Raw genomic sequence first — 9,191 nt, forward strand, 5'->3', positions numbered from 1 at the left:
AATATTTCAGTATTTATTGTCCTGTTAAAAAACATTCCTTTGTGAAGTTTTTAATAAAATCTCATTCCTTTTCTAAATTACATTTGATTATATTTTGTTAGTTTTCCTTAATTTTTAAAGCTGCTGTTTTCTCCACTGCTCTTACCATGTTCTGCAGCTACCAGGCCACTGCCTAAACACCAGCTACTCTGAGCACTGCCCTAGCAAGCTGGAAATGCACTTAGTAGAGTAATCCGTAGTTTTCAACAGAAGGATAACTTCTGTGGGACTTTCGGTCCAGGTGACACATGCTACCAATGTCCCATAGCCTGGTTTTGGAATTTCCAAAAATTGTACGTATCGATTTTCTAACTTAATATGTCTTACATCCAAGTCCAAGGAGCTTTATGCTAGACTTCACCTTGAAAAAGAGAAGGTGATCTCAGAACTTAAAATCAGTAGTTTTTTAGACATGAATTGTCTCAACTTGATTACATTTGTTATGTGAAAACGGAATACAGTCTGAACCAGCAACACAGGTACAAAAGGATGTTAAGGGGTCAGTTTCACATACTTGAAAACAATTTTAAGTGAGATCATCTAGGAAAAAAATCTTGTTATTTGTCATAAAACATTTCACTAGCTGCCCAACAAACTCACAGTCTAAAGGGCTATTATGGTTTAGGGTTTTGAGAAATGTTTTTTTTTTTCTTAAAAGTTAGGCATAGAGGTGAAAATAAACTTTTTTTTCCAAAAATATAAAAATAATTAGAAAAAATAGAAAACAGCATTGGTGAATGTGAGTTAAAAGGCAGGAAAAACAGAAAATTGATGAAGGAAGCAAAAGTTCACAAAGAGATGTCTATGGAAAAAGTCTACTGAGAAAAAAAAGAAGTCTTCAATGACCCATTGCTAGTTGGTACCGTTACTATTTATAGTGCAGAAGACACTGCAATTCAATAAATGTCTTTGTTACAGACTTGATAAAAGCCCCTGCTTCTGTCATGTAATGCTAAACACTTCTCAGTTCCAGTGATAATGAGAGATGATGTTAAAGAAAATCTTTGAAAATCAGATTGTTTAATCACCTATTGAAAGAACTTATACCAGCAAATTTTAAACAAAATGGCTGAGAACTCCTCTGAGGTGCTAACATTGACTTTTTTCCTAACATGTCTCGTAACCATTCCAAGAGAGTAAAGGAAATACTAGGCCAGAATATAAAGGGGCTACTCAGCCTGCTGTTTTGGACATCAGTGCCACATAAAATAATGGAAAATCAGCATAGGCCCTAAATAAAAGGATGATATTTCTGTTAGCAGCAGTCAGCATGGGTTAAGGGAATAGGTCTGGGAAAATAACTGGTATATTTGCGACATTTAAAATACTGGCTGAAAAAAGCAGTGCTTTGATCCAATAAGCTAAGAAATCTCTGATGCATTTTATTTTGTATTAACATGCCATTTGGTTGAAAGCCTAGAACGGTACCAAACCAACATTGCACTCAGATAATGGACAAGGGACAGGTCTCAAGAAGAGAATTACAAATGCCTCCTTTTCTCAGGCCACAAGAGGTTTGACCTAGCGTTACGCTGTTTAACATTTACCTGAGCAACGCCCGTAACTGTTGCTGATAAATGGCTGCTCGTTCCACAAGAATGGGGGGACAGCAAATAGCGATATTGGTTATTTGGTATAGCCAGGATGCAAGAAAACCATATACATTTCCATGGCTCTTTCATTAAAGGTAGTCTCATAATTGAGGGACTCTTATCATGGAAAAAAACCACAGTGGCTTGTGGTCATCATGAGCAAAGAGGGTTCTGCTGTGTTCAGCACTCGTAAGCCTGACACCGAGCCTGCTGCAACATTGCCCACCACTGGTCCCACAGTCCAAGAGGGAGCTGAGATATGGAGAGGGTTCAGGGAGAGGCCCCGGGTGATGCTGGGCCCTGAGGGCAAGCTGCAGTGTGGAGTGGCATGCAGATTACTCTGTAGGACCATTTTATGTATTAGCCAAACTCCTAACAAGATTAAGAGATAGGAAATTGAAGTTAGACAAATTCTGGCTAAAATGAAGACAGTTCTTCAAAGTGAACCCACTTGAAACAACAGGGTTCATGGTTTATAGCTGGGGGAATCATTTTAGTCAAGCATTTCTTTTTTTTTCTTCTTTTCTAAAAAGTGCACTGTAGTTCAAGAGCATGCATTGGGCAGAAGGAGGCATTTCTTAAAGGAAGTTTGTTGTCTTTTGTTATGATGAGTCCATTCTGACATTAAACCCTATTGATCTATTCATAGGGGCTAAAGTCAATATTTAGGCATATCAATAACAGGTCTGACTTTTCAAAATTCTTCATTTGATTTCATTAACCTTAACTTCTGGTTGTTATTCTACTTCTCATTGATTACTTGTAAATATAAAAGAATGAGGACGCATTAGTGATTTTGACTACTGAAAAATTATTATCTTTACCATTATCACAAGGAAATAGAATTTCCTATGGTCTTTATGTTTTTATATATAACAGTATTGTATATTTTCAGTTTTCTAACACAAGAAGATGATACCGGTAGAGGATTTTTCTTTCCTCTGATGAGTGATACTAGTAAATTTAACAACAGCTGCTTTGAAATACTAAGTATTGTTTATTTTTCCAATGGAAGTGATGGAATAGTATGGATTGCAAAAAGTTTCATTTAGTGCTATGTTGAATTGACTTATATTCTTGTTTTCATTTTAGACACAGGCTCTTAGAACCATCAGATCTCTGATGCTCTCTAAGACCTATTTAAATCTCACTCTGCTTGAAGCTTTCTGTCTGCCACAGTCAACTTGAAGTTTAAAAGTTGCTCATCTCCTGAAAACATTGAGAGGAACCTGGTTGTCCAGCTAAAATGCATCTTCACTTCTTCCAGCTGGCCTCTCTCAGGAATGATGCTAAAACACCAATTAAAATTAAGTCTATAAGTTTTTTAAATGTGCTTTAAGTTAAGGAAGAGAGACTGGTTATGTTTCTAGCTCAGATATCACAATGTGGTATGTGCCTGCTGTACCATGCCAGGTATCCTCAGATGTTGATAAATTAATAATCAGCCTGCTCCAGGACCAGGCGTATGAATGGCAGTCCTGCAGAGACCTGTGCCTGCAACTCTCCTTACCGAAGTCAATAGCACTATGCAAGTAATTAAGAGTGTTCACATGCCTGTCTTGTAGACATTACTGTAAAGAGCAGACTTGGTGTTCACAGAGTGGAGTTCTGGTTTAATTACTTTTTCTGAATGTTTTCGTTAAATGACCCAGGTACCAGTGAAATTACACTGGAATAGGCAAACTGCTTCAATCCTTAGTTTGATTCCAGCAAAGCAGTAATTTGTCATGTAAAACTGCAAAGTATATCTTATTTAAGATATAATGTTTACGAAAGGGAAATTTTATGTCACCTGTCACAGTGAGGGATTTTTCCAAACAATGTACACTGGGTTGTTCCTTTTTAATTTGCTGCTCTTATACTTATGGTTCCTTTCTAATGGCATGACAAAACTGACTGGTAAAAAACACACAAAATTGAAATCCAGAACAAAATATGAAGAATGACTACGTACTGATACGTAATAGGATTCTTTTTTTCTTAAGGAAGCTACAGGAGAAATTCTCTGCAAGTGACACGTCCTGTGGTGGTAGGTACATGTAATCCCCTGACAATCCAACTTACGACTTCTTGAAAAACAAGTTCAGAGACATTTAGTGATTTTGTCAATCCTTTTGTCCACTGTTACATTCTGGAAGTCTCCATGATGAACAGCATTCTTTATATTAGCAGAAAATAAGGCAAAATTTAGCCAGGCTGGGAAATGATTGCAATTTGGGTTTTAGAAGCCTATACCAGATACGGCATAAGAGCTTGCATCTTGGATATTAGCTCTGCTTATTAACCAGAAGAACTTTGTCTTTTAAATTGACTCAGATCAGATGTGGCATGATGTCCTCATTAAGAAATGCCATTCGATTCCAGGTAGCACTTCAATTTGGGCACATATGTAAAGTTAAGTACCTAGTTAAGTACTATATTGCTCAAGGACAGATGTAAAGGACAGTCTATTGACAAAAACCTGTGAAAGTCTCCCCTTCAGTCACAGAATATTTCCACATGGGTTGAGAGCAAAAGATCCACTTCCTCCGGTCCCTCCATGTCATTGTGTGACCTCTGGTATCACTGGTGATGCTTCACAGCCAGTGAGCTGGAATACCTGCTACAAAGCAAAACCAGAGTTTTCCTTCCCAACATGGATTATCTCTATATTATATAATAAAGAAATAGAAAGATATTGCTGTCAGTTAGGGTCAGATACAAGAAGCCCATGGATGATAATGTCATCAGTGTGTAAAGCACTCAGGTTAGGAAGAAGCCCCACAGGGTTTTCCTTTCAGCCAGTCAAGGTGGCTATCTTGATCTCAGCAAGCCTTTCGTTACTGCAAAGGAATCCAGTTGGAAATGAAGATGCAATAAGTCAAATTTTAAAAGGGTTACAGCCAATTCTGTTGTTCAGCATATCGAGGTTTGCCTTGATCTTGGAACTTGTCTTGGTGCGATTGAGGCCTTGAGGTAAATCTGAAGCATTTGAAGGCAGCGGTGCTCCACCAAGGCTGGATTCAGGAAAATGTTACAGTTTGCGTAACTGGAGAAAATTGCCATCTGTACTTAACCAGCAAGACGTATAATGGTATGAGAAATATGTAATATCATATATATAGTTATAGAGAGAGTCAAAGTAACCTACATGAAACAGAACTTCCTGAATCTTTAAGTTTGACAATGACCTAAAAGATGATGAGTAAAAATTATTTCTTCACATAACTCTGCTGAAGACCAAGAAGATACAACCACGAAGCAATCAAACCTTAGTGCCATTTGGCATTATTCAGAACTGGGTATGAGGAGAGGCTTTCTGCGCAATTGAACATAGTCTGAGTCACCTGGGGAGGAAACAGGGAGCTAATGCTTTTTCTGAATTGGACCTTTGCCACAGCCCTGGGTTGAACTGGAGGATGTGTTAAGTGAGGTTTTCCACAAATACTGCAAGTAGGTAAAATGAGAGCAGTTTTGGCACAGTTGTTTGCTAAAGGTAGGAAATAGGGTATTAAAGGCAGTGAATGGGATGTGCAGCCTCTGATGATGCTGTGTTTCATAAGAAAACTCAAGCAGAATCAAATTTCCTCTTTCAGAGAGACTGAAGGGAAGCCTTCTATGCTGAGGAGGAATGGGTACTAGCTCCAGGTGACAAGTCTGTAGACAAGACCACACTCCTCCATTTTAATAAGACTGTCTGAAGCTTTTACAGAGAACTCATGAGTGGTCAAGCTGAAAAAAAAAAACAACCACCACAACAACAACAACAACAAAAACAACGAAAAGCAAGCGAGCAAACAAACAAAAACAATTCTGGAAAAGAAATCAATATCTATAAAGAAATAAAACAAGTAGCAGCAGAAACAACAGCAAGGAAAATTCAATTAAAATGAGAGAAAGAATGAGCCAATGACCTTTTCTATGAACTCCAGTATTCAGGTTTTCTATAACCACCATCTAACTCATGCAAATATGTTATGCCAAAAGCATTTTAGACAAAGAATAAATAAATAAATACCATATGGAGACTGAATTGGTCACCGTGCCAGAACTAACCTTTGAACCAAGCTATGGTTCTAAATACGGGAACGAGGGGGGGAGCGGGGGGAGAGAAAGAAGAAAAGACCTTTTGTTTTCTCCATGGGAGGGAGAAAGCTCATTGCTCCAGGCAGTCTCGGGGAGAGTTTGATGTTCCAGGACACTTTGTCATTGTGGTGGTGTTGCGGGGTTCCTGCTCTTTGTCATATTCCCTTGCAGTCTGGGACTTAACTTGACAGCAGCAAAGGGTTTCTCTGAAATGGATTCAACTGGTTAGCATTGCGTCCACCCACCCACATGCAAAAAGTCCCAAAGTGTCATCAGTCACGAATAATTTTCTGAAAAACATGAACTCCTTGACTCTGTCAGGAACCATGACAAAAAAATGCGGCTTTAGCAATGACTTAGTCAATGAAACTGTTTTTTTCATGGCTATTTTATTCTTTTTTCCTCCCCAGTCTGAAAACACAAAAATATTCAAATGCTTTCTTGTCTGAAATGGAGTGGAAGTCAAATCTTTCCCACAGTTTTGTATACACGTGCCACATTTAGGCATCCCTCTGCTTTTGACAATAGAATTAGGTAACTAAACGCAACCCACCACTCCGTATTAGGACATGCTACCAGAAACTTTGTGTATGACAGAAGGATGGATGTGTCTGTTCTCTTGTCACAATAGGATTTTGACTGATCTGCCTAACACCATGGTTGAACCCCCTGATGTAGACCATTGCAACCACAAGACTTTCCAGTGACACTGGTATTTATACTTTAATATTAGTGGGCTTTGTGAGAGTGTGGCAGTCCGTACAAGTTTACCCAGTTGCTGATCACATTATGGATGTAATGGGAAACCTAACTCCACACATAATGTGATAAATGTAATGGGAAAATCTTGCTCAGCTTTGTGGTCAGGGATGGGGGAGAAGCTGTATTCCCTGTTGCTTGGACAGATTAAGCACTTGCAGGCAATTAAAAAAAAAAGCAAACCTCACCTCATGGTCCAATGGAAGTCCTCAGTCAGGTAGTTACAGTCACTGACGTGTGTAGGTCATCTGCATAAGTATATGTATACGTATATATGTTAGTAGAGGAAATTTATTCTATATCCTCCTGCTGAGTACGAATATGTGAGAGAGAAAACTCTCCTGTTGTGACTGATATGTTTGTGTGGGCTAGAACCAGCCGAGTAAAGACGTAGAGATGTGTGGAGAGAGTGAGTGGGACTGAGAGAGAACTGAGGAGGGAGTGCCTGGGGACCTTCAGACAAGCCAATGATTTCAAGGGATATACCTTCACGGCATGTATTAAAATTAAACCAAGAGAACGAGTTGACTGATGGAAGGGAAGCTTTAATGCTCATAAAAAACAATGAACTCATTTGAAGTGTCAGGGGATATGTGCGCGGACTGACTCCAAACCAAACAACATTTTGGGTCCTTGTTTGGCAATTATTAACTTTCAGTATTACTAACTTTTGCTAACTCTTAGGGTGAGCAAGGCATACGTCCCCCTCCTTAGCTGTGTTTATTTAAATTAGTTCTGGAGGAGAAAGTTGCTGGGATCTATTGTCATATTCTAATGGCCTGCTGAATACTTAATAATGAAAATGTGTTTAGACATAAAGTTAAGCAACTCTCATTTAAGGGACAGATCTGAGGGGGTGGGTAGATTCTTGAAGTTCTCATTCATTTTCACTTGATCAAACTTTGAACTTTCTGAATTCAGTGGATTTTTTTTTTACTATTAATTCAAGTTAATCTAAAATGTACTGAAGAAGAGGTCGCATTATATGGAATTTGGGTTAGGTGTTTGATAAACCTGTGTATTGTTCAGCTTTGCAGAAAAGGACCTGGGGATCCTGATGGACAACAAGCTGAGCATAAAACAACAACATGCCTTTACTGCAAAGAAGGCTGATGGTACCCTGGGCTGCACTAGGAGGACTGCTGCCAGCAGGTCGAGGGAGGTGGCCCTTTCCCCCTACTCAGCACTGGTGAGGCCACGCCTGGAGTCCCGTGCAGGGCTCTCCAGTACGAGAGAGACATGGACACGCTGGAAAGAGTCCAGCAAAGGGCCACAAAGGTGATGAAGGGACTGGAGCATCTCTCCTATGAGGAAAGGCTGAGAGAGCTGGGACTGTTCAGCCTGGAGAAGAGCAGGCTCAGGGGGATCTTATACCTGTGTATAAATACTTGAAGGGAGGGTACAAAGAAGATGCAGCCAGGCTGTTTTCAGTGGTGCCCAGTGACAGGACCAGAGGCAGTGGGCACAAACTGAAACACAGGGGGTTCCCTCTGAACATCAGGAGACACCTTTTCACTGTGAGGGTGACCAAGCACTGGCACAGGTTGCCCAGAGAGGTGGTGGAGTCTCCATCCTTGGAGATATTCAAAAGCCATCTGGACATGGTCCTGGGCAACTGGCTGTAGGTGGCAGGGGGATTGGACCAGATGACCTCTAGAGGCCCCTTCCAACCTCAGCCACTCTGTGACTCTGCTACCCGTGTGAGATTCCTGGATACTTATTTATTTCTTGCACAATAGAAAATCTAGTTCAACTGCCTTCAAATCATTTGCTGTCTTCATAAGAAAGATCAATTGCATTGGACTGATATTCTGTCTTTGTGATGGACTTCTGATCACAAGGTATTCTTTTTGCATTCTACAACATGGTTTCATTCCTATATAGTTTATAAAGGGTTAATAAATGCTTACTACAGGTGAAAAAGAGGTCTAAGCCTTCTAGTAACAAGTGATATGGAAGGTTATAAGCATGTCAAGAGGAGGTGTAATGCATGGTTTTTAATAATGGTTAGCAATCTATTGACTGACTGGATTTTAAAACAATTGATTATTTATTACAACATCTATTAATCATTTATTGTTATTAATCATTTAGTAACTTCCCATTCGCTGTTTTTATAGAGAAACTTGATATAAAAATTGTGCCTCCAATGAGAAGAAAGAAACCAAAGTAAATGCAGATCATTAGAATCTGACCTATGTATGAAAAGATTGAGTTTTAATTATTATTTTTTGTGCCTCAGTCTTTCTATATCAAGATCTGTAGGCCTGACTACAGGCCTGTTTTGACTCATGCAAATATTTATTATGTGTACAAACACATTTCAGTCTGTCAATTTATAAAACTTAGATTGTTCCCAGAAATTGTTCAAGAACCCAATTTTATAAAGGAATTGAGGAATTCTCTCCAGGAACAAAACTTGAGTAAAAGTCTGGGTTTTGATCCTTTTGCTTTAGATGCTAAGAGGAATATTTCTTGAGACTGAGCAAAAATTTAGCAGATATGTTTGATTAGTATTCCAAGAGGAGGTGTTAATAAGCATACCATGAGTACAAGCTGAAGCTGGGCCTGAGTTAATGGGAACCTGCTCCACAGTCCTTTTGTTAATTTCATTAAAACATTTGTTAAAAAGACATCTAGTAGGTTATCCAGTTCAGCAGCCACAGCATGGTTATTTGTGTTGAATTCCTACCAGGCTGAAGGGTAGAAGGATGGAAGGACAAAAGGCATAGTGTG

General features: G+C 39.2%; 1 long non-coding RNA gene across 1 annotated transcript in view; it reads left to right on the forward strand.

Moving 5' to 3' along the window:
• Nucleotides 1-8,616, forward strand: part of LOC142421772 (uncharacterized) — a 28,621-nt gene extending 20,005 nt beyond the window's left edge. The window contains exons 2-4 of the long non-coding RNA XR_012778975.1: nt 3,621-3,660; nt 6,328-6,408; nt 7,485-8,616. This is a non-coding gene — a long non-coding RNA (uncharacterized LOC142421772). The remainder of the gene's footprint in view (nt 1-3,620; nt 3,661-6,327; nt 6,409-7,484) is intronic.
• The last annotated feature ends 575 nt before the right edge of the window (nt 8,617-9,191 follow it).

Source organism: Mycteria americana, chromosome Z (genome assembly GCF_035582795.1).
Source record: "Mycteria americana isolate JAX WOST 10 ecotype Jacksonville Zoo and Gardens chromosome Z, USCA_MyAme_1.0, whole genome shotgun sequence".
NCBI lineage: Eukaryota > Metazoa > Chordata > Aves > Ciconiiformes > Ciconiidae > Mycteria > Mycteria americana.